At 43.1% G+C, this 25,125-nt stretch overlaps 1 protein-coding gene across 2 annotated transcripts in view; it reads right to left on the bottom strand.

Annotated features, from left to right (window-relative positions):
* OPCML (opioid binding protein/cell adhesion molecule-like) overlaps positions 1-25,125 on the bottom strand; it is a 426,180-nt gene that overhangs the window by 234,570 nt on the left and 166,485 nt on the right. The window lies entirely within an intron of this gene.

Genomic DNA, 25,125 nt, shown 5'->3' with positions numbered 1-25,125 from the left:
AATGTTAAAATGGGTGCTAAAGGATCATTTGTGCTGAATGGGTAGACTGAAGAACTTCTCTAGTTCCTTCTGACTCTTATGGTATATGACCTCCCATCCTCACAATCATAAGGCTAACAATTTCCCTTAGAGCAGTGGTTCTCAATCTTCTGGCTCTTTAAATACAGTTCCTCATGTTGTGACCCAACCATAAAATTATTTTCGTTGCTACTTCATAACTGTAATGTTGCTACTGTTATGAATCGTCATATAAATATCTGATATGCAGGATGGTCTTAGGCGACCCCTGTGAAAGGGTCGTTTGACCACCAAAGGGGTCGTGACCCACAGGTTGAGAACTTCTGCCTTAGAGAAATTAGCATGTTTTCTTTTTTCCCCAAGAACACCATCTTCCTTTCCTTTGCAGTCCCAACTCCTTCGAATATAGTTGGAGTATCATATTTGCACAGGAGAATTGTGGGAAAAAATGGGGAAAAATTAAAAGTCAGTAAGTACTTCCATATGTGCATATCTTTCTATGTAGGGTATAATTTGGGATGCTAAAATAATCATTGTTATTTTCTTCTACTGAACTGTGATCAACGGACATTGCTAACTACAGTACTGGAAATCATACACAGGAGGTAACAGAGCTAAAATCACCTGGATCCCTCTTACTCATCGCTGTCGTTGGGGTACAAGTAATTTTCCAGACTCCATTAATAGAAAAGGTCAGAGAAAACAGATATATATTTTGCTCCTCAGGAAACATTGAAAGCTCCATTAATAGAAAGATGGGATGAAACTACAAAATTTTCTCGGCAAGTTAGAATAAAGCAGCTCCAGCTAGCTCTAAAAATTAGACACAACAGTACTATCTTTTCTTTACACATACAATACAATAACCCATATCACACGATATTAAAAAAAGTTAAAAGACAACACTTCGAAACACATATCTTTTTCCTGAATGATCATTTCATACTGAGCATATTTAAATGAATAGCCATGTATCCCTTGACTCGAGTTTCTTACTTTTAGCCCTATGGGTCATATAGTTTTACTTTCCCTCAAATAAAAAGGTATTAAAAAACATAAAGGGAACCTCACCAGTTGCCACTTCCCTGCTCTGGATCTTTCTGGCAAGCTGTGCTTTAACCTGCTGCAGTGATATTCGCCAATACTGCGCGGCTGATAACCAGGGGTCTCCACCTGCATTTGCGGAGCACCTTTCCCTTATGTGATGGAAATAGGTCAGCATCCAGTGTGGTTGGTGATAAAAGGTGAAGCCTTTAAATCATGCATTCTTTTTTATGTTTTTTTCTAAACATTTTATTTTGAAATAAATTTAGATCTATAGAAGTGTTGCGAAGATAATATAGAGAGCTCTTGTAAACCCTTCACTTAACATCTTATGTAACCTTGGTACCAACATCAAAAGTAAGACATTAACATTGGTACACGATATTAACTAAACTACAGATTGTATTCACCTTTCCCCAGTTTTTCCATGACATCTGGGACCATATTCAACACCCGACACTGCATGACCATGTCTTCTCAGTCCCCTCAATCTGTGACAGTTCCTTGGTCTTTCCTTGTCTTTTCCTGACTTTGACTTTGGACAGTAATGGCTGGGTGTTTTCTAGAATGTCACTGAATTTGGGTTTGTCTGATATTTTCTCATGATTGGATTGACTAAGGATACCAAAGAACTGGTGTTCCTTCTCATTGTATCATATTAAAGGGGATATAAAATCCACATGATATTACTTGTGATGTCTATTTTGGTCACTTGGTAAAGGGGTATCTGTCAGGTTTCTCCACTACAAAGTTGTAATTTTTTCCTCTCCACACCCTATTCATTCCACAAACATGTAAGCTAATAGCCGACTGTTGACCAGAAGTTTATCGATAACAAAAACAGTTGATAAACACATATTTTATGTGTTATACATCTACATATAATATAGTATTCTCACAATAAAGTGAGCTATAAAATCCACATGATATTACTTGTGATGTCTATTTTGGTCACTTGGTAAAGGGGTATCTGTCAGGTTTCTCCACTACAAAGTTGTAATTTTTTCCTCTCCACACCCTATTCATTCCACAAACACTTGTTATACATCTACATATAGTATTCTCACAATAAAGTGACCTAAGAAAATGTTATTAAGAAAAGCCATATGAGCCCTAACCAGTTTGCCTCAGTGGCTAGAGCGTCAGCCTGCAGACTCAGGGGTACCAGGTTCGATTCCGGTCAAGGGCATGTACCTTGGTTGCGGGCACATCCCCAGTAGGAGATGTGCGGGAGGCAGCTGATCGATGTTTCTCTCTCATCAATGTTTCTATCTCTCTATCCCTCTCCCTTCCTCTCTGTAAAAAATCAATAAAATATATATAAAAAAAGAAAAGCCATATGAAAGAGAAAATATGTTTACGGTATTTATTGAAAATAGCTACATTTCAGTGCACCCACCCAGTTCAAACCCATGTTGTTCAGGGTCAACTGTGCCTGGTCACAAGTGAAGAGACCCTCCCTTCTCTTCCCTACCCTCCCATGCCCATGCCCATGCCCATGCCCCCTCCCTTACAGTGACAACAGACACATACAGTAATGCTACACATAATGAGCAGCTTACAGAATGAATATTCCACCCGATATCAACAACAGTCCGCCTTCAATACACAAAACTGCTCTAGCCTTCACAATTGGCAGAGAGCAAAAAAGATGGAAGAACTGTATTGCTTTTAATATATCTCACTTTTGCATTCCCTCTCTCTTAAAAGCTCTTGTCCCATAAGCTGGTGGGAGAGCTATTCCTGGAGAGGAGAGAAGGGTTGGGAGTAGGTACAGCTCTTAAAAGCTCTTGTCCCATAAGCTGGTGGGAGAGCTCTTCGTGGAGAGAAGGGTTGGGAGTAGGTACAGTGATGTCTCAGAAATAACGTGCCCTAGAAAGGAGATGGGACGAGGTCCACCATTGATTTGATAGAGGAGGATGGAAGGATGGATATAATGAGTGGAGCTCCAGGCTACTTGGGACTTCAGGCTGCTTTTCTCAAAACCCACAAACCCCACCTGCCCCATATCCCTCCTCCCCAACAAGTGGTCAGACCAGGATCCGCCTGTCTCCATGGAGAGAATGAAGGTCACCCCTTAATAAAGCTCTGTTTGCTGGAAGAGCTGTCATCCTGAAATTGCCTGTATTTATTTTAATAAAAGAAAGGTTTGGTTGCGGTAGTGTCTGACACTGGGCACCCTCTCTTCTCTCTTTCAAGCGGTACCGTCTAATCCATATGTATCACTTCGAACAGAAAGTCCGGGGTCAAACTCCCACCCCGAGAACATGGGATTAGGAAGACGCCGTGCCAGCTGCCGCCCCAGCTCGGCGGCTGCATGTCAATAAAACTCGGAGGTTCATCACATTTCATCCGCTGACAAGCGTGGCCTTGCAATTCGGCTCTGAGCTGCTGCCTCCCGCTCGGCGTGAAATCGGCCCACCGAAAAGCAATTTCAGCTCCTGCTTCTCTCGGGGTGTCCAGTTTTGATGTGGCGCCCTGGCATGGGGCAGCCTGGTGGTCAGGGAATGAGAGGGGAAATAGCATGCAGTTGGCCAGCAGAAAAAGTCAGAAAGTAATATTAAATCCTACTGGCCCGAATCAGCTTACGGTGCATCTCTCTTCATTATCGCTGGAGCCGATAGCATCTCTCTCTAACAGGGTAGCTCATCTCTGCTCCCCAGGGCCTGCACACCCCAGCCTGCTCCCAGGTAAAGGGGCGTGTACTAGTTCTCCTCCTTTCTTTCCCACACTCCTGTTCCCTTTGTTTTCTCTCTGAAACAGAGAAAGAGCTGGGGCGTCCCTTTTAAGCTTTCCAGAGCGCAGGCATTATTTCACTTTGAAAATGTAATGTCACCCAGAACAAGATGCTTTATCATAAAATTATAATGACACCGCGCGTCGTAATTCATCACGGGCTTTATTTGCCGATTCATTAATGAACCCATCCAAGATTCCGGGATAATGGCCTCTAATTCTACAGGTGCAATACTTGGCGGTAATTACTCTAAATTACAATTACCTTTTCCCATTTCCAGGAAGGGCTTGGTAAGAAATCACCTCGTTTATCAATAAGGCACGTATCTTCACACCTTTTTAACCAATATGCAGTGGGAAACTCTAAGAACTTTACAAAATAAGCATGTTTTAGCATTCTAAATAGAAATGGCTTTCCTGGAACTTCAAGGGCAGCATTTTCTTTAAAAAAAGACTTTAAGTTAGAAAAACGATCTTAAATTATTATAGAAAACTTAAAGCGCAGAGGGGGACAATTGCCCCAAATCCCCTATCCTAGAGTATTGGGTGTATTCAAACCTCAGGCCTCAGACCCAAGATGGGCTCAGCCAGAAACTAGAGTTCATCAGAAAACTGGTTTCCATCTCATTTTTCTTAGCATTCAGGGGCAACAGCTGAATCCATAAGCGGCCGATATGAGCATCAGGCAAGGAAAGAAAGTTGTCCATGTGCCATTTGGTTTATGTTCACCTGTGGGAAGCTGTGTGGCAACAGTGGTCAAAACATTCATGTCTGTTGACCCAGTAATTCCTCAGCAGGGAAGACCTTGGGCAAATAATCCTCTTTCCTATCCTCCTTATAGAAAAAAACACACACACAAAAAAAAGGATCATTAGAGTTTTATATACTGCAATGGAAACAACCTAAGTGAAGAGTAGTAGGAGGCTGGTTAGATTAACAGGTTCTATCCTCAGGACAGAATATTATGTAGATACTTAAAAATGTTTACAAAAACTAAACATTGCATGTGAATTTTTAAGTTGTAGCACACAGGTATAAATACATTACAATGCAGACTCTCTAACAATGCGCTATGAGACAGAAATAATATCCAGCAAAATGCGATCTACCTCTCTCTAGTGGGTATGGCTAATGATGATTTCTCCTCTTTTTGTATGTTATTCTTTTCTCTTCTCTCTTGAAGACACTATTGCATATCTAATGAGGACAGTTCCAATTTAAAAAAAAACAACGAGTTAAAAGCATTGCAAAGCTTTCCTCCAGGTTGGACACAGTGCAAACCACCGAGCAACACATCTCCCTGAAATAAGTCTCCACATTAATAATGTACCAGCCACACAAGCTGCTTTTCCCACTACAGACCTGGGAAGAAGTTTCAAAACCCCTTCTTTTCCTGCATCAGCCTCAAGGACAGGGAGAGGGAAGCTGCAGAAAGTCAGAGCTGGGGACCTGCTCGCAATGCAAGTGACAGAATGAAAGCGTAAAAGTTAAAGTCACAATATCAGTGGATAAATCTTGACTTTGGGCTCTGAAGCTTGACAGGAAGCCTATAGTTGGGGATGTGGGGCTGGAGTGGAAACAGGCCCAGAGCGCTGGCTTATCCAAGACTGTTTTAATGTTTTATTTGAGTAATGGGCCTTGCAAATTAGCACCCCTGCGGCTGGAAATACATATCTTTTCAAGGACACACCGGTTTTCAATTCGACAGGTTGATATGGGGAAAAATCCCCAAGGGGAGCTTTGATTTCTGTACTTTTCAGACGCAGTTATAGTTTATTCCAGCTGGGATGATGGGGGAGATAGCCCAGAGCTCTGAGGGTGATCTCAGGGCTCGGCGAGGAAATGGAGCAGAAAACAGCTCAGAGTGCAAAGGAAGGGAGGGAAGGAGGCTCCAGCCCAGCCACAGCTAATGGGGACCATGCCATCTCCCTGCTCATGGGGAGGGAAGGGTGGCGGCCAGCAGCCATGGCACCCTGGTCATCAGGAGGAGCTGTACTCCCATGACTCTCCATTCGTATGGACCCCTTCCCTCCCTCTCTCCCAAGTTCACTTGGTTACAAAACAGTAAGACAGAATCTGGCTCACACTGGCTTTTTATAGAGGATAGTTCAATCTCCTCCCCACTCAATAATCTATTCAACCAACACACACTTACTGTGCACCTACTATGTGCCAAGCAACACACACTTACTGTGCACCTACTATGTGCCAAGCAACACACACTTACTGTGCACCTACTATGTGCCAAGCAACACACACTTACTGTGCACCTACTATGTGCCAAGCACCATACTCAATGTTGCAGAGATGCAGAGGAATAATACACTTTTTTTTTTTTTTTTTGCCCGTGGCTGTACACAAAGTGCCAGTAGGTCCAGGTGTCAAGAACACAGACTTTGGAACTGGGGAGACTTGAATTTCATTCCCAGCTCCACCACTGCTGGCTCAGGGGGGGAAAAAATTCAATTTTTTAAAAATTGAAAATCATCCCCTACCCCACCCCCCATTTTCTCATCTATAAAACTGGGATAATGAAATCTGTCCTATAATTTACTGGAAAGAACAGGGGTAAATATATATCAGGTGGATGATGAGACATGGTTGATGCTCCATGGAAGGCATTTTTTTTTTAAATGACAAGCTTATCTGACTTCTTCAATTTATGTTTCTTAAAAGACAAGTCAGTGCCAATTAATTTTTAAATAGCGATCTGCTAGGGGATTCAGTGCACATGTAGCTTTTAATAGCACATAGCTCTGTAGGTGAAAAGAAAGTGGGGTTATTCTGCCTGCCAGGTAAGAAAGCTGAGCCTAGAGCTCCTGAAGGCCTCGCTGCCTCCCGCACCTCCCTCAGGTGCAGGCAGATAGTGACAGAGCAGTAAGACCTTAAAAATCACTGCAACCACACCCTTGACCCCATGTCAATGACCAGCAAACCCCAGAGTCTTGCAAGCCCTGTAGACTTAAAAGACCTGTGCTGAGGTGAGGGTACTCCACACTAGAAGACTGAGGAGATAACATCAATCATCTATCTACCTACCTACCTACCCATCATATACATCTGTGATATTTATCCAACTATGATCTCTATTTATCCATCTATCTGTAATGGTCTTAATACCAACTTGAAAAGTCCCTGAAAACATAAGCTCTATGAATGGTTATATATGGATAAAAACTGTATCACAAAATTTTAATTTAAATAACTCCTCTAGGAAATCCAATTTAATAGAATTTCCTTACAAAATATGTACACTTTCTATTTGACATTGAATACCTAGTTTTCACAACACAGAGGTAGATGTAATTTCTATTTTTTTAAAGCCAGTATTCTGCAGCTTAATTCCAGAATTTTAATTTAATTTTTCAGGTAGATCCAAAATTGAATGATCATTTATTAAGTATCTAGTACAGGCTTGACATTGGGGATTACAAGAGGAGTCCCTTACATAAACACTTTAAAATGCCCCAAAGATATGAGATAAAAATAATTTTCTCCTATAAATATTTTTAAACTACCCTGATAGAAAATGGATAAATGGCATGAAGAAACGTAAGGATGATAGCCAGTAAATAGACCTATTGTTTGTTAATTTATTGATGGTAGCCATTCTGGTAGGTGTGAGGTGATATCTCATTGTGGTTTTCATTTTCATTTCTCTGATGATTAGTGACATTGAGTATTTTTTTTTCATGTCTATTGTCCACCTGTATGTTCTCTGTGGAGAAGTGTCTATTGGGGTCCTTTGCCCATTTTTAATTGAATTGTTTGACTTCCTGGTAGTGAGTTGTATAAGTTCTTTATATATCTTGGAAATTAACCCCTCATCAAATGTACCATTGGTGAATATGTTCTCTCAGACAATGGGTCCCCTGGTCATTTTGTTGATGGTTTCTGGGGCAGAGCAGAAGCATTTCAGTTTGATGTAGTCCCAGGTGTTTGTTTTCCTTGTTTCCCTTTGTATTTCTTTGGTGTCAGTTGTTACTTCTCCTCTTTCAATTCTGATTTTATATATTTGGACACTCTCTTCTTTTTCCTTTGTGACTCTGGTTAAAGGTTTGTCAGTCTTATTTATCTTTTCAAAGAAGCAGCTATGGTTTCATTGATCTTTTGTATTGTTTTTAGTTTTGTTTTGTTTTTTATACTCTTTATTTCTGCTCGGATCTTTATTATTTCCTTCCTTCTACTTGGTTTGAGCTTTGTTTGTTGTTGTTGTTTTTCCCCCAACTCCTTTAAGTGAAAAGGATAAGAAGAAAAAAATGTTTTAATGAAAAAGAAAAAAGGAAAAAGAGGGGAAAAAAGAAAATAAAGGAGGAAAATAAATAGAGAGGAAGAAAGAAAAGGAAAGAATAAAAAATTAAAAAAAGCAGAATTTGCCTCAGCAGAGTGTAGTGCCTGTTGTGATCTCCCTTTGGACACGCTCTGTGGGAAGTGTGTTAGGTCCTGCTCTGATGTTGTCTGAAGCTGCCCACTGGATGTGTTGGTTCTGGGCCTCTTGGCAGGAACTCTGGTGCAGGCCGATGTCAGATGCTATCTGTGCCTGGCCCTGGGCAACCTGTTTGAAGCTACTAACGATCCAAAGTTTGTGGCTGTGTCTGTTGGACTTGGCTGCGCATGCGAAGGCCCAAGCTGTGCGGTAGGGCCAGCTTTTACCAGGACCTGGTCAGAAGCAGGTCCGCAAATGGCCCAAAGCACTCTAGGGTCATCCTCTGCTTGTCTCCACCTGCTGGCTGCCTGCTGGGTTCAGTCACTGAGAGAGCCTCTGGCAGAATCGGGAGGGTATGATCTCTCTTGATAAAGAGTTCCTAGTGATGGTCATAAAGTTGCTGGATGAAATCAGGAGAATGATGGAGGAACACAGTGAGAACTTCAACAAAGACCGGCCCTGGCATCAGCGGTTTGCACCTGCACAGCCTGTGGGTGGAAGCCCAGTTTCTGACACCTGAGGGGTGTGGGCAGCCATCAAAAAGGATTGGGGTCTGCCTGATAGGTGAAGTCAGACTCCTTAGGGACAAGTCTGGGACAAGGGGCCTCTGGTTCCTGGGGCCCCCAAGAGTTTTCATCCTATCAAATGTGTAAAAATATTTTTTTATTGATTTTGGAGAGGAAGGAAGGGGGAGAGAGAGATAGAAACATCAATGATGAGAGAGAATCATTTATCAGCTTCCTCCTGAATGCCGCCTACTAGGGATTGAGCCACAACCCAGGCATGTGCCCTGACCTGGAATCGAACTGTGACCTCTGGGTTCATAGGTTAGCACTCAACCACTGAGCCACACCAGCTGGGCTCATCTTATCAACTTTTTAAGTGGCTTATCTCTGGGTGCTAAAATGATTTAACATTTTTGTTTTATTCTTCATACTTTCTATATTTTCTAAATTGTCTAAAATTAGCATGTATCACATTATAATTTTAAAAAGTTAAAATTATGTAAGTCCTCCTTAATCCAAACAAATGAACAGACTCAGAAAATATATAGAAATGTGGAGCCCTTAGAAAATGTAACTATTTAAAAGCTATAGCTCCATAAGTTGGATTCTTTGCCATCCGGGAAACAAAGGTTGAATTGTGGAAGTTTGGGAGATACTAAAAAGTGCCTGAGCTGTAGTGTGAGGAGCAAGGGAGGGGGCTGTTGGCTGAGAATCTTTCATGGTCAAGTTTACAAAGAGCAGGGGGATGGTCTGCAGTCAACAGAGCCTCATCACACAGCCCTCTTGCCTTAGGAATTGCATGGAGGAGGAAAAGCTCCCTTCTCATACCTTCCACCAGGTGGAGTGATAGTAAATTTCAGCCTCCAGCCTAACCCGTGAGGCAAAGAAAGGGGACAGGACGATCATTTCAAGTCCACAGACTGACCAGTGTTTGAGGGCTTAACGACTCCACTATCATCTGGTGACACAGATTTGACCTGCCGCCTCTCTAGTGCCTGAGTGGAGCTTGATGCTGAATCTCTCTCTCAAAATTAGCTTCTCCTTTGCTTCAAGGACAAGAGTGTGTTAATTATCATTTCTTGTGCTGGGGGTGGGTTCAAGTTGATGATATCTGAAGTTTATAAAATTTGGGGGAACTTTTGTAAGAAAATAAAGTGGGAGATTTTGAGTCATCAATTAAGCATGAAATGAGCATGGGGGATGATAAAATAAATCACAACACATCATACATTCTAGAACATCGTAAGGTGTGTTCATAATGGTACATGTTGTATCCCTATGTATATCCCCAACAGGAGAGAAATTCCATTCTGACTAGGCATCGATGAGGCCTTCACCTTTGGGCTGTGATGCCGGGTGAGCCCCACCAGGAACGCTCCTGAGGGACATCCCTTCACAGGACAGCGATGACCTCACTGTGTGTGGGAGGACGTGGGGACCAGGGAAGCACCTGCTAATTAAACTAAGCTCCATCTTTCTCACTCCACTCCCCCTGAACTGAAGCCCTCTGACCCCCTCCGACCAGAAGAGGGGCAGTGTGAGGGGCTCTGTCTGAAGCACAGGGAGGGGTGCCATGGAGAGCCAGGGCCTTCTCCACTCTGAAAGGGCAGGGGCATGCACTGTGGGAGGGACGGGCTTCCTCTAGGCAGAGAACCCCAAATTAGCTGGGCTGAGGGTCAGTGACGGACAGTGACAGACCAGCTTGGGGCCATGGACATGATGCTCTGGAGAGCTCTGGCAGACACTCCATTATGCATATTTTCTGGGGAGAGGGAGCAGCATTCTTCTACTGCCTTTTTGGCAAGACAGAGAAATAGGTCATATTCTGTGTGTAGTGAGGGTTTCTGTTTGTTTGTTTTTGGTTAGTGTTGGGAGAGGGGGTATTAAAAAACATCTTCCAGCCTGAGTTTGGAATTAATTGAGAGATTGACAGAAGGGCCAGAGATAAATGTGTCAGCTGAATTCCTAATGTAAGAGGAGGCAGTTTGGCTGTAGCTACAAGGGACCTTTTCCCACTTTACCCCAGATTTATTTCTCTCTCTCTCTCTCTCTCTCTCTCTCTCTCTCTCTCTCTCTCATCATGCTTAATTTATGACTTAATTTATATATACATAAAATGCAGCCGTAGGCAGGTCTCTTGTGACACAGCAGAGAGCAGACCACCAAGTTGGTGCACTGTGGCCAGAAGTAGTTGATTTTCTCTCAGAAAGATTCCTTCTCATAAACTCACCCAGGAGATAAATATGTCTATTTCCAATGGAAAGAAGTAAGAAAGGGAGAGGGAAGGCAAGGAGTACTACGCCCCCAGAAATCCTTCTATATTGAAATAAAAAGCCAGAAAAATTGGTGTCTTTTAACAAAAGCTATAAGGAAATGCTCATCAGGTTTTACCAGATGAGACAGAAGAGGCAAGGATGGGTTCCTCCAGCAGCTATGAAAATGAGCCCCATCTCCCAGTGCGAGTGTGGGTCTGGGCTTGTCTGTTCTCCCACATGGAGTTCTAAGGAGACATGGGTGAGCTCACACAGACCTCTGATGTGGGGGATGGTTGGAAGGGGCTGAAACTGAGTGTGCATCCACCAAGGAGCAGGCACAGCACAGAGAACGGGTTTCCCTCAGGGGACACAACTTGCTGTATGCTACACGTGCCTGCAGACTAGAGTCCTCCCCCTGGAAATACCATGATAAATAAATGAATTCACCTTTTGCAAGTTTAGCCTATGCTATATAGACTGATGAGCTCTAGGCGTACTAGCAGGATAACTTTTGACCTTGATAGAGCTAAAGATCAGACTCTGAACCAAGGTCCATGGTCACGATCCATGACCTGGTCTGTATCCTGGGAACCAGACTGTTAGCCAAGCCTTGGTCACACCCCTTTCTCCAATGAATAGCCATCCTAATACCCTGAATAAGCCTTCCTCTGTGGTACTATTTCACCTAGTGTCAGGAAAAGATAAACGATCACCCATTTTACATTCTGGACTGATTTCTCTAAACACTCTGTTTAAATTCTCTAGAAGGATCTCCTTGGAGTTAAAAACTGAATTTGCCAAGAAGAGCTGTCAATTCAAAGTTACTGATGGATTCAGGCCTTTAAAAGTCTCCACTAGTTCACCAGAGGGGCTTTCACAACCTTATCAGCACACATAAAATCCTCTAATTGGCTCACTATTTACTGGGGAATTTATTCTGGATGGAATTATGGAGATACCATTTCTAAATGTCCATTTTATTGTCAACTTTTTTTATACAGATAAAGACTGACCTAGGATCCAATTATTGAGATAACTGGCAAGAAAAGTAGCTGGAAATACGGCATAGTGAGAGAAAACCTATTTATAAAGTTCATCATAAAATGTCACACAATGATAATATTACCTTGTGTATGTGGACTATTTTATAACTACAATTTGACATATGTCTCATATTTTCCCTTATAGTTTTATGTATAGTTTGCAAATATTAGGCAAATTTATAACATGACTCTGGATAAATCAATTAAAATTAGCTTTACAGATAATCTAATCAATAATCATTTAAATTTAGATTTACATTTCAAATCCCTGATGTATAATCCCTATTACTTCTCTCAGACACCATCAAACATTGATTAACAGGGTAGGATCTAAATTATGGCTAATTCATGCATTTATCCACACATTCATTCACCATTATATTGTTCATATACATTCAACATTATATGTTTTTTTTAAAAAAATATTTTTATTGATTTCAGAGAGAAAGGGAGAGGGAAAGAGAGAAACATCAATGATGATAGAGAATCACTGATTGGCTGCCTTCTGCAAGCTGCCTATTGGGGATTGAACCTGCAACCCAGGCATATGCCCTTGATTGGCATTGAACCTGGGACCCTTGAGTCCACAGGCAGAGGATCTATCCATGGAGCCAAACTGGCTAGGGCAACATTATATTGTTTAGCCAATAAAACCAGAAACTTTATTCAGTCCTGGAGTCACATAACTGAGACATGAATACTGTCCCAACTCTCAGGAGGCCACAGCTGATCAGAGTATGTGCCTGGCAGGACACTCGGCGCCATGTGATCCACATTACAATAAAAGTATGCATGATCCTCCTGGCTTCAAAAATAAAAAGTATGCATGACCTGTGCAGTTGTGAAACTTCATGGAAAAGGTGATAGTTCCGATGACTAAGAGCACCAGCAAACAAGGAGGACAGTGAATCGCATACAGAATCAGTGCACTGGGCCAAGCCTTGACAGAATGCAAAGAACAGCCTCCTGGGAAGTTACTGCAGCCGAGGACCAGCATGGTGTGCAGAGTGTATGAGACAAGGAGGCTTGCAGAAAGGGCACCAGGACCTCAAATGCCATGTGATCGCTGGGTTCCAGGTACCCCAGGCAGCATTTCAGCACAGAATTCACATGATCCAACTTGCATTTGGGAGAGATTCCTCTGGCGGTAGGAAGGAGAATAGCTACACAAGGAAATGCTGGGCATAAAACAGCAAAGTCCATGCCTGAGTTGCCCATGAGGAGTCCTTAGCAAGCAGGCCCGTTTCTGGTTGGTGGTGGGGTGGAGTCAGGATTGCAGTAAGTGAAGGCCGGTAGGAAATAAGGAAGTGGAGGCAGCCAAAATAGCCTGGGCTTTCAAGACATTGGAGGTAAAGGGAAGGAGCGAGAGATCTGTGACTAAAATAGGGTAACTTTGAAGCTATTTGGGGATTTTTTTTGAAAGGTGAGAGACATGTGAAGAAGCAAAGAGAATGTGTTTTCTCTTTCATCTTTCTTTCTAACAAGTACCTAAACTCACATCACATCCGTTTTGTAAAGCTGTTTTTCAGAGGGGTACACACTATTCAAGAAACTTCCTGCATTTTGAAAAGATGGCTAATCTAAAATGGTTGGTGTTTCTTCGAGTATGAAACAATCTCAACAGATAAAAACATGTGTCTGAAATGTAGGGGGGAGCACAGAAAAGACATCGGAGCTGGGAAAGGACATGATGAAGTGTCCTCCCTAAGCCCAGGTGCCCAGAGAAATGCCCAGTTCCCTGCGAAGAGCCCACCGGTTTATTGTATTCATTGTAGCATCCCTTTAATTGACATGCTTGCCTTTTATGGCAGCTCTCCATCATGCCATCTGCCATCTGTCAGGAGGCACTGGTGGTAAGAGGGAGGCAGGCAAGTCCTCCAGGGGCTGGAGTAAGAGCAGGACAATCCCATGCAGACCTCCCAGGCCTCACCCTTGAATCCAGCAGAAAGATCTATTACTTTGGGCCCACTAAGATGTCATGTCACTCTCTTGGCTACCTGTGTCTTCATGCAAATTTCACAGCCTACTTTTTATGTGTGTTTTTTATTTATTTCAGAGAGAGGAAGGGAGAGGGAGAGAGAGAGATAAAAACATTGATGAGAGAGACATTGATTGGCTGCCTGCTGACCAGGAATTGAACCAGTGACCCTCTGGTGCATGGGATGATGTTCAACCAACTAAACCTCACAGCGTACTCTCGATAATGTATAACTAAATGAAAATGCATCTAGAGAACAATAAGGAATGGAGGCTGATTGGATCTGCCCACTGGGATGATGTTCTGGAGCTGCCTCCACTAAATTACAGAGAATGGAACCTTTTAGACCAAGCATGTCAAACTCAAAGGCTAACATGGGCCAAATAAACAAGACATGCAGCCCGTGGTCCACGAGTTTGACATGCTTGTTCTAGACTGAAGAGAGAGCCTGAAAATGTACCTTGTCTAAAGCAAACCTGGTATACAAAGTCTACTGAACCAGCAAAGAGTCAGGCAATTAGAAGACGGTTTTCTGCGCTTCGAAAGAATTCAAAACAGGATGCTATTATATAAAGAATAACCTTAGCACATTTAAAATATGCACTTATTTATTATGTATTAATGCCAAACTTTTCAACAATATTTTGAGAACTTTCAGTTGGTTTCCTCTTGCAAAATGTCACACATTTGGTGAGATAAGTAGTTAAGAACATGGGCTTCTAGCCAAACAGATCTGGGATGGGATCTGGGCTCTGCCACTTACTACAGTGTAACCTAGGGCAAAGGAATCACTCCTTGCAGCCCTAAATAGTATACCCGCCTATTATGGTGATTGTAAAAGAGAGGAGAGTCAATTATAAGAAACAGCACAGACTGGCAATGTAGTTCACATTCAATACTTTTAGCGATGTTTTTATTATAAAAGGCACGGCATGATCATGCTTTGGAATATTGACCTATATTTCATTCCCTGTTCAATTTAGCCAGGCGATCTCCCCTTATCCCTCCTCTTTCTCCCTCCCACTCCTTCCCTGCGGCAAAGGCATTCCAGGGTATGACTGTACCCAGCAGAAATGCAAAGAGACACAAGTTGATTTATGGCTGGGAGTTCAACAGTGGACATACTGCAAAGAATATTTGTAAGACTACTTGTGGAATTAGGCTGCTCCTAAGGAAAGTTCTGTTGGCTGGTGAGTGGCAGGAGGGGAAAATGCTGAGAAGGGAGAAGTTGCTTCCTGCAGGGCCCATGGAGTGTGCGCTGGAGCCGCCGGCTGCGTGCAATGTTTAGGCAGAAAGGACCTGAGATAGTCAGACAGTGCCTCCCAGAACTGCCTTATTCCGACCTGTAAGCACCTGCGGATGTCCCCCGAGGTGTCTTCCAGACATGGTGAGCCAGCGGCTGAAGAGCACACAGCACATTTCAGGGGATGATTCCAGGACAAAGGGTGCGCAGGACCAGAAGCCTCCTCCGACCTCCAGCCTCCCCAACACAGTGCACCGAGTAAGCCTTCAAAGTCACAGGTCACCTTGAAGAATGAGGAGAAAACCTGACCAGACAGAGTGGATTCCGAATGGACTGTTCTTGCCCCAAGCCAAATGGAGACATTAAGCTCAGTTATTAAAAAGTAACAGTGAAGTTACTGTCCTGCAGCCTTAGCCAAGGATTGTGGCTGGTGAGATTCTTCCCAGTTGCAGAAGAAATATTGAACGGCCTCCTTGTAGAACTAAGGAGGAGGCTGGGTAGCTTAGGTCTATGTAGACTACAAGCAGGAAAGGCAGGCAAATCGACTCCCAGGGCCTGAAGCAGGGCTGTGTGGAGGAAGCAGGAACCCAAGCACCAGAATCCTTTCTGATCGGAGATGCCTGGGCTTCTGCCTGCTTCTACTCCTTCAGAGAGACAGTGCATTCTACTCCTGCCTGAATGCCTTCCATCGGCCCAGCTCCCTACCCAACTCCCCTCTCCTCCCTGGTTGTCCAGTAAAAATTCTCTATCAGACTCACTTTCATGTCCCTTACACATGGCCCTGCCTGGGCCCTTGCAGAGTTAGCCCCGCATTTACCAGCACTTCTCACTGCACTGATCATAACATTCACTGGGGACTGACTTTTTGCCAGTCACTGTCATGAGCACTATATATGCACATCAGTCAACTAGTTTCTTCATCCTTTTGAAGAAGGTGCTATGAAGAGCTCCTTCTACAGAGAAGGAAACTGGCAGAGAGCTGGTCGCTCTCCCAGGCCACACAGTGAGTTAATGGACTGTAAACCCCCAGCCTGTGCCCAGAGACCAATACTCACCATATTGCCAACCGCCCACCTGCGCTTAGAACATCACGACAACAGAGGCGGGCATCGCTGTTTCTCCCAGGAGCTTGTGAGCTCCCTCCTTTATCTGCCCATCCCCTCAGCAAACAGGTATTGAGTCCTCTTAAGTGTCAGACACCGTTGTCGCTGAGACGAAAGGCTCCACCTGTGACCCCTAAAATGCCATGGCCCTCAGGACAAGCCATGGAAATGGGAGCCCAGCTGCTCTCCAGGCCAACCCAGGCCTAGGGCCCAGGACAGTCACCCTCAACCTCGCCTGTACACTTGAACTGCCGGGGCACCTTTGAGTGATACTGTCATTGGCCTGGGTGTTGTCTCTAGCATTGGGTTTCTTTTCTTTTTAATAGAATTTTATTGATTTCAGAGAGGAAGAAAGAGGGAGAGAGAGATAGAAACATCAATGATGAGAGAGAATCATTGATAGGCTGCCTCCTGCATGTCCCCTACTAGGGATAGAGCACACAACCTGGGCATGTGCCCTTGATCTGGAATTGAACCGTGATCTCCTGGTTCATAGGCTGATGCTCAACCACTGAGCCACGCCAGCCAGGCTAGCATTGGGGGTTTTTAAAGTCTCCCAGGAGTTCAAACCTTTGCTCTAGACTAGCATCCACCCTGGACAATACTACACAGAATGCAATACTCAGCCACGCAAAATTATTTCCTGAGGAGGGTTAGTTCCGAATTTGAAAATGCCCCTTGGAAAGAGAGCTAGGCACCACGTTCAAGTCCATGAGTGCAGAGGCTGGAGCACAGTAGGATCTGTGAGTAAAGGGGAACCAGAGTCAGCCCTCAATGAGGTAGCCGGGTCCCCAGCCCTCTGTGACAGCAGGGACAGGGCAGGATGTGGGAGCTAAAGAGGAGGGGGGGTTTGCTCTTCAGAGCCTTCCCACAGGGCTGAGCAGGTAGGAGCATGTTTGCCACAGGGCAACCAGCATCTGCAAGAACAGCATCCACGTTTGATTTACAGGGAAAACTGGTGAAAGACTCAGCACATGACCTGCCCTTGACCAAGGCGGCCCCTTCAGAAGGCTGAGCGGCAGCCGCCCACCTGCCCAGGCCCCCATCTCTGCCTCTCCAGCCAGACTCCTTCACCCTGCGCAACAAAGCAGTTGTGAATTATTTGAGGATATGCTGAGAGCATCCTGCCTGGGTGTCAGAAGTCTCATAAATCAGTCCTTCCCTGGACTCGATCTCTCTTTGAGAGCAGTAAGGCCAACTCACCGGGGACCCCCAGGCCCTGGAATTGATGTGAAGGCATGGTCTGGGGGTGCAGAGCTGCAGGGGGAAGCAGAGGCTGATCTAGGAAAAGAGGAAAGGGCCAGCAAGAAGGTAACTTAAAACAACACGGCGATAATAGAAATGAGGACTATTAATTCCGCGCTTTGCTGGCATCTTTCATAGCCTTTATTTGTTTGTTTTTGAAGTTATCTTCCCTTTTGAGCACAGCCTCTATGGGGACGGGTTTCTGCTGCAGCTCCAGTGCCTGGAATGGTACCAGCCATGGGGTAGGTGCTAATACATATTTGCTGAATTAATTCAATGAAATATTCCCTCTGGGTCATGCATTTAGCCCACATTCACGCATTTGATCCTCATAAGAACCCTGAAAGGCAGATATTACTCATGCCATTTGGGGCTGAAAACAAGTTAGGAAAGCTGCGTGCATTTCTCCAAAACACACAGGAACTATGGAGCAGAGTGGGGGCTCCAGGTTAGTGTTGTCAGCCACCACGCCCTGCTTCTTCAATGACAAGACTGAGAAGGCCGTGCAATGAGGAGGCAGAAGGCGGGGATGCAGGAGATGAAATAAAGGCAGAAGGAAAGTGAACCATTTCCCCATGAAAGAACTGCTGATTAGGGAATTAAGGCAGCTATTATTCTCCAAAGCCTCTGGTGAAAGACGCATGAACAGTCCCAGAGCCAACACAAATAGATATCGGTGAGTGCTCTGCTGGCCCACTTGAACTTCGTGTCCCTGATCACTGCACCTAGCGCATGTTAGATGATAATATTTCCGCACAGTTCAGGTAAAAGCAACCACAGCGCATGCATACCTCTTTTCAGATTCCTCATGTGTTGGCATTTGACAAATCTAAAAATGGCAACAGAGCACTGGACTGCGGTCTCTCCTTACATCCTGGAGCTGTAATAAACCAAAACGGATCACTCCTACTATAAAACTAGCCGCGCGTACACGTACACACACACACACACACACACACACACACACACACACACACTCATACAAAAGTCAAATGATTCCACAAGGCAGAACCTGGGTCAGGAACAGAATGCCAAAGTATTCTAATTGCTAGTCCAGAATGCTCTGGTGATGTCTCCTTTATTCTTCTAAGTTTCATTAGTTACACTTTAACCCCACTTCCCCATTGGAGAAGACTTTGAAGCCCTTACATCTACTCAATCCAAAGGGGTCCAGACTAAGTAAGGACCCAGGCTGGTCCTTAGTGCTTTTGGAGATTAGACCCTGTGGTTTGCATGAACCCAGTTCCTGGGGAACAGTCATGGGTTTGTCAGAAAGCAGAAGGCCATCCTGGTTGGTGGAGGAGAGAAGGCAGCTGTCAGGAGCCACGTGAAGGAAGAACCCAGGCCTTAACTCACAGCAAAGGAGATGAAAAGACTTTTTAAATATTTTCTTATGGAATCAAGGAGAGCTTCTCCCACATGGTATTGAAGGGATGCTTTCCTGTGGGGAGGGGCGGGGCAGGAGTTGGCTGAAGGTGCCTGCCCCTGCCTTGATTTTTCTAAACAAGTCTGAGCCCTCGGGTGTTTACTTAGACACATACTTGCTTAAAAGACACTACAGATGCATGAGCTTTCTCAAGGATGCTTACTTTGCTGATAGTATCTAATAGTCAATTTTAGTTCAAGCTGTTGTTACAGTAAAAGCTTAAGGAGGCCCGCAAACAGGGCTGCTTTGTTCCTATAGCCAAGCAGTCCCTTAGCCTCTCTTTCACAGAAACGTGTGTCAGAGTAACCCATTCATCACTCAGGATCTGCTGGTCAGTCCCGGCACTTTCCCAGAGCAGTATGTCCTGAGTCATTGCCATGAAGACCAAGACACTGACTGTGAGAACAGGACAGTTTTCATTTGCTATTGAGACTCCCATGCAATCTATCTGGGCCTATAACAGGGCCCAGTGTAGTGGACTAATCAAGTAAATATTGATAAATAACACAAATCCATCTCTAGAGTACACATAATTTAAGACTATGTTCTTTGCTAATTACCTCAACAGAGATGGGGAAAACCCCCAAAATGAAACCAAAACAAATAATCTCTTATTAATAAAATGCTCTAAAAGCAAATGAAGTGTGACAGCTATGGGAAAATAACTCTGATATTCCCTTGATAGATATTATTGTCCATGATGTTCTTCTCTGGGAAATGATTCATTTTAAGAATACAGTTTTGTGTCCTATAATACTTATTCCAGGAATTTCTGTTGTTTCACAAATAAAACAAATATAAAGATAATAAGGATGGAAAATCACACAATCCCCAGTTTACACATCATTTATTTATTTTTTTAGTTAATATTTGTGGATATGTGAATGTGAATAACTACATAGTTATAGCATCTGTAAATTTTATATTTTCATTTTTACTGATTAATCTGCTATAATCATTTACATAACACTATATGTTCTTCATAGTTTTTATTTAAAATAATTCCTTGAGTGAATATAGAATAATTTTTCTTAACCATTCTCATAGTGCTGACTTTTACATTTCCTCCAATTAAAAATCATGCTGTGTAGAGACCTTCCTTCAATTTTTGAGTTATTTCTTCATGAAAATTATTCTTGGGGTGAAATTACTGGGTCAGAGGCCTTTGGCTACTTTAGCAGAAACAAAGCAAGTTCATTTTTCCTAGTCTAGATGTAGAATCAACTATGAGATGCTGTGGGGATTACCTACAATGGGAAAGAAGAAAAGGAGAGTCGCCAGCATCAGAAAGTTATTATCTACTAAACAGATATCATACAGTTCAAAGGTAGAAATCACCTGACAATTGTTGAGCAGACGCCATAGTATCTCTATGTTCAGAAAGCGGTTGGAAAGCTTTCTTATATTTCACTCCTATATAACATTTTCACACTGTCACTGCCCCCTCCCATCATCTGATTGGTCAATATTAACCTGACACTCAGCTGACAATCTGGAGGATACCCGGATGACTTTACTGGCCAAACTTAAGGAGAGGGCATGCACTTAGCATTAGGCAGGCATGGGCTGCACTAATCGTGTGTTACTGTTCTCACTTTAGACCAGTGGTTCTCAACCTGTGGGTCGCGACCCCTTTGGCAGTCGAACAACCCTTTCACAGGGGTCGCCTAAGACCATCCTGCATATCAGATATTTCCATTATGATTCATAACAGTAGCAACATTACAGTTATGAAGTAGCAACGAAAATAATTTTATGGGTGGGTCACAACATGAGGAACTGTATTTAAAGGGCCAGAAGGTTGAGAACCACTGCTTTAGACACTAGGACACAGACTGAGAAGTGCAGCAGGCCACCTATGTTTAAATCATGAAGAGCTACTGGAACCTCAACACCCAGGCCCATCTTTTGCAGCACATCAAGTCAGTGGGGGGAATGATACCTTAGAACCAAAACCAACCCGCATCATTTGTTAACTCCTTTTCCTACTAAGAAGGAGAAAGATACAAGTTTTATGTCAAGGTTCTTCCTAGAGCCAGATTTTTTTAAATGTTGTGTTGATTTTTCCATCTTCCTAAGGAGCATGACTTTAAGTATAGAAGGTACCACTTTGCCACATGTTTAGGACAAGAAAATTCCCAAGGGTCAGAGTGTGAAAAGGGTAGATTTTAGTTTTTCTTCTAAGAAGTTCAAGCACTCTCTTTCCCTCCCCCATACATGCACAGCCCCACACTGGTGTAAACTTCTTATTTTGTCCTTCAGATTTGAGGAGTCCAAAGAGTATGCTGAATGGTTGATTCTGTAGAGGATGCTCCCTAATTCATGAAGGAGGTTGTGGGCCACAGAGAGAACACACAGCCCCTCCCCCGCAACCCACAGGACCCTCCCTTTGCGCTGCGCTGCCCTGGCACAAGGCAGGGAAATGTCTACAGATGGCGGGCTAGCTTGTCCCAGTGTGGTGGTTATTTATTGCTTCCAGTGTTTTCAAAATACCAGATGTGTCCTTTATTTTAAGTGGTCTGTTTTTAAGCCTTTTAATTAATTTGCAGTCAGATCAGCTGTGTTATATTAATTAAAAAAATAAACAACGATTATGGCATGTGGTGCAGTCAACCTTTTCCTGTAAACTCTGAGAAGGTGAAAATGCTGAGAGGGGTCACTAGTGTTCTAGAAACAACTTCTCAAACAGCTGCAAAGGGCTGGAAAGGACTTACCCACAGACACCCATCCCCAGCCACAGCCAAGAAAAGTGCTACTGCAGATGCCAAAAATGCTTTGGGTGGGACCTAGTACCAGTCTAATAATGCCTCCTGGAACATCCCACCAGCTTATAGCCCAGTGGTTCTCAACCTTCTGGCCCTTTAAATACAGTTCCTCATGTTGTGACCCAACCATAAAAATATTTTCGTTGCTACTTCATAACTGTAATGCTGCTACTGTTATGAATCGTAATATAAATATCTGATATGCAGGATGGTCTCAGGCGACCCCTGTGAAAGGGTTGTTTGGCCACCAAAGGGGTCGCGACCCACAGGTTGAGAACCGCTGTTATAGCCCATGATAAAGATGTGGCACATTTTTGTGTATTGGGGCAGGGGCTAATGGTTGAGTGTTTTGAATTCAATTTTTTAAAAATTTATCTTTATTGTTGAAAGTATTACAGATGTCCCTTTTCCCCCAGTTGACCCCATCCATTCTCCTCAAGTCTTATTTGTTCTCACCTAAAAAATAAAAAAGTACTTGATCTTGATCAGTGTTTGAATATAACCTTTCATGCCTACATTTTAATAGTGCTTTAGAAGAGTGCGATACTGTAGGGAGGAGCATGTTTTAAAGGATAACTAGTCAAAAAAGATGCTAAGCAGCAGAACAGACTTATATGAAGTACTTGCATTTTAACTGAAGAAGTAAAAAGAGTAATAACATATTTATTATGCATCTATTTATGTCTATGACTCTCACTATAGGCTCCATGGGAGGAGGAGGATCAGACAAGCTTGGCTCACTGATACTTCCCCCAAACTTCACCCTCTGTCTATCACATTATAAATATCTGCACTCCATCAGCATATACTTGTTGCATAAATGAATTTTGTATTACATAAAATAGCTTGAATATGGGTAGAAAAAGCAGCCTGAGGCGTTAACGTTCTCTGCCCTGAGACACCGTTCAAGGTTTTCTCACACTGTTTCTATACCATCTGCACTAGTAGGAGAGAAAAGGCCTAGGGAACTCTCTCAGTATAATTTATTATATTTATGTAGCACCTATCACCTTGGTCCTGTATGTAGGTCAGCGATTTCCCAACGTTTGCTTCATAATATCTCAGAGTATCTCTGTGGGGCCATAGTGTCTGAGAATAGTCTCAAAATGAAATTAGCTTTCATCCCACTTAATTTTTAAAAATAATAAACATGGCCCATGAAGGGAGGGAAGCCTTCAAACACCAAGGACACAATTGTAAAATACACCATTTCCAGGGAAGTGGCAACCAGAGCTCTATCTTCATTCCGAAACAATTATTGATTCTTCTGTTGGTTTATTTTAAACACATATTTATGAAACATTTACTTTGTGTCATTATACCATGTACTTGAGATGCAACGATGTAGTGTGTGTTCTAAAGACACTTGTTTAGAGAGTAGTGTGATGGGGATGCAATATGACGTAAAATCCAAAGTTCAAAACCTACATTGGTTGGGTGTCCACAGAAGTATTATAGAGTGCATTACCCTATATTTCCTACCTTTTGCTGATGTCCATATTCCTCATAAGTAAGACTACCTAAGGAAGCCTCTGACCAGCAACCTTGTGCACCCTGAGTCTGACAGACTTACTCTGTGTCATGGATTCACTTATGTTGCAAGATTCTGACACTGAGGTACCAGAGCCGATCAGCCTTCAGTGTGGTATCTCCAGCCTCTGACACTGTGCATGCCCCTAGCATCAGGCAACTAAGAGTCAAACTAAACATCCTCATCACTAAACCACTTTCTTCACCCAAACACTTTCATTTCTTTCAAGCACCGATAGGTCAAAAATCTGGAAGCATCCTGGATGCTTTATGATATTAGAAGAGCATCATCCTTGGAGTTTAAAGAGTTGGGTTCAAATCCCAACTCTTCTCTTGGTACACATAGAGTCACATGATGTCTCCTCCCATAAAAAAAAAATAAGACCATAGTTCTAACCTCTTAGAAATGTTATGAGAATTAAATGAGAACACATGCAAGGTTATTAGCACTGCCAAAGACATTGAAGTGATTCACTGCATTTTCTTTTCTCCACTAATATAATAATGTGCCATTATAAGATTATGATTTTGACTCTATTCACTGAAAGTATGAAAACAATGGCATTGTTCTCAATATACGTTAAGAGTATCATTCATTTAAAAATTATGCCATTATAATTAAAATAAGGACTTGCTTTAGTGAATGGAGAAAGATAATGGTGTGATTCTCTAGGATATAAATGTCTGATCAGTGGTATTATCAGAGTGCCTCCTATAGGTGAACATCCTAAAAATCATTGCAGAGAAATGATGGCAATTTAACCAGTAGTGCAATCACTGTCATGATTCTCAGTCATATGTTTTATGTAATTACTGCATATACATGTATACATATACATGCATTTACAAATATTGAGGTAAATAGTGCAAGACAATCTATAATAATAAAAGTGTAATATGCTAATTAGACCAGGCAGCCAAATGACCTTCTGGACTTCCTTCCATACGACCTTCCGGACGAAGCTGGGGCTGCGAGGGCTGAGGCAAGCCACCATGGCTGTGAGGGCCGAGCCCTTTGCACGAATTTCATGCATTGGGCCTCTAGTTATATAGTAAGAAACCTATTTTAATCATTAATCCAAACAATTTAGGTCAGAATTACACATTTTGAAGTGATATGTGACAGTAAGCATTTTCTCTAAATTTGCCCTCTTCCCACCGATCCTTCTGAGCTCCTTATGAACCTCCAGGACAAACAGACTCATGGCTGTGCCTGACAGACTGCAGAACACTGAGGAGACTGTGTACCTCATAGGCAGGGTTCTGGGCGTTTCAATGTCATGCACTTGCATGGGGCTTCCTTCCATTTAGCGTTCAGGAATTGGGAAGCTGAGCCAAGGACTTGGGCTCTTTTTCTCCCCGCTTGATAATGCTGGTTATTACTTCTAGTTGCTGAGCCATATGGCAAATGGCAGGCAAATACTTAAGATTTAGGATCAAAAGGAGGTAGGAGGTCCCATTAAGGACATGCTCATCCCAGCTTAACTCCGCCAGATTTCTGCTTGGAATTTGTTGGGAATTGGAACAACCATAATAAAGTGACACCTCCCATCCCATCCTACACTATCAATCCATTGCCATCTCCCTTAGAAGCCCTCCGAAGAGAGATTACGATAAGGGCAAAAGTGGGCACTTGTGGGCTTGTCTCACTTCACCTTCCTTTTACTTATGACATCACTGGGCATCTTATCTGTAGTTCTGACCTTCACCTAGCAAAAGTGGAGCAAACCTGGGCTTAACACAAGAAGCCAGGCCCTACAGGGTACTTGCTCTACAGCAATGAAAGAGAGGGGTTATCATGTAGGCT

This window comes from Myotis brandtii, unplaced genomic scaffold, assembly GCF_000412655.1.
Source record: "Myotis brandtii unplaced genomic scaffold, ASM41265v1 scaffold826, whole genome shotgun sequence".
NCBI classification, from domain to species: Eukaryota; Metazoa; Chordata; class Mammalia; order Chiroptera; family Vespertilionidae; genus Myotis; species Myotis brandtii.
This window is presented reverse-complemented; position numbering and strand designations above follow the sequence as displayed.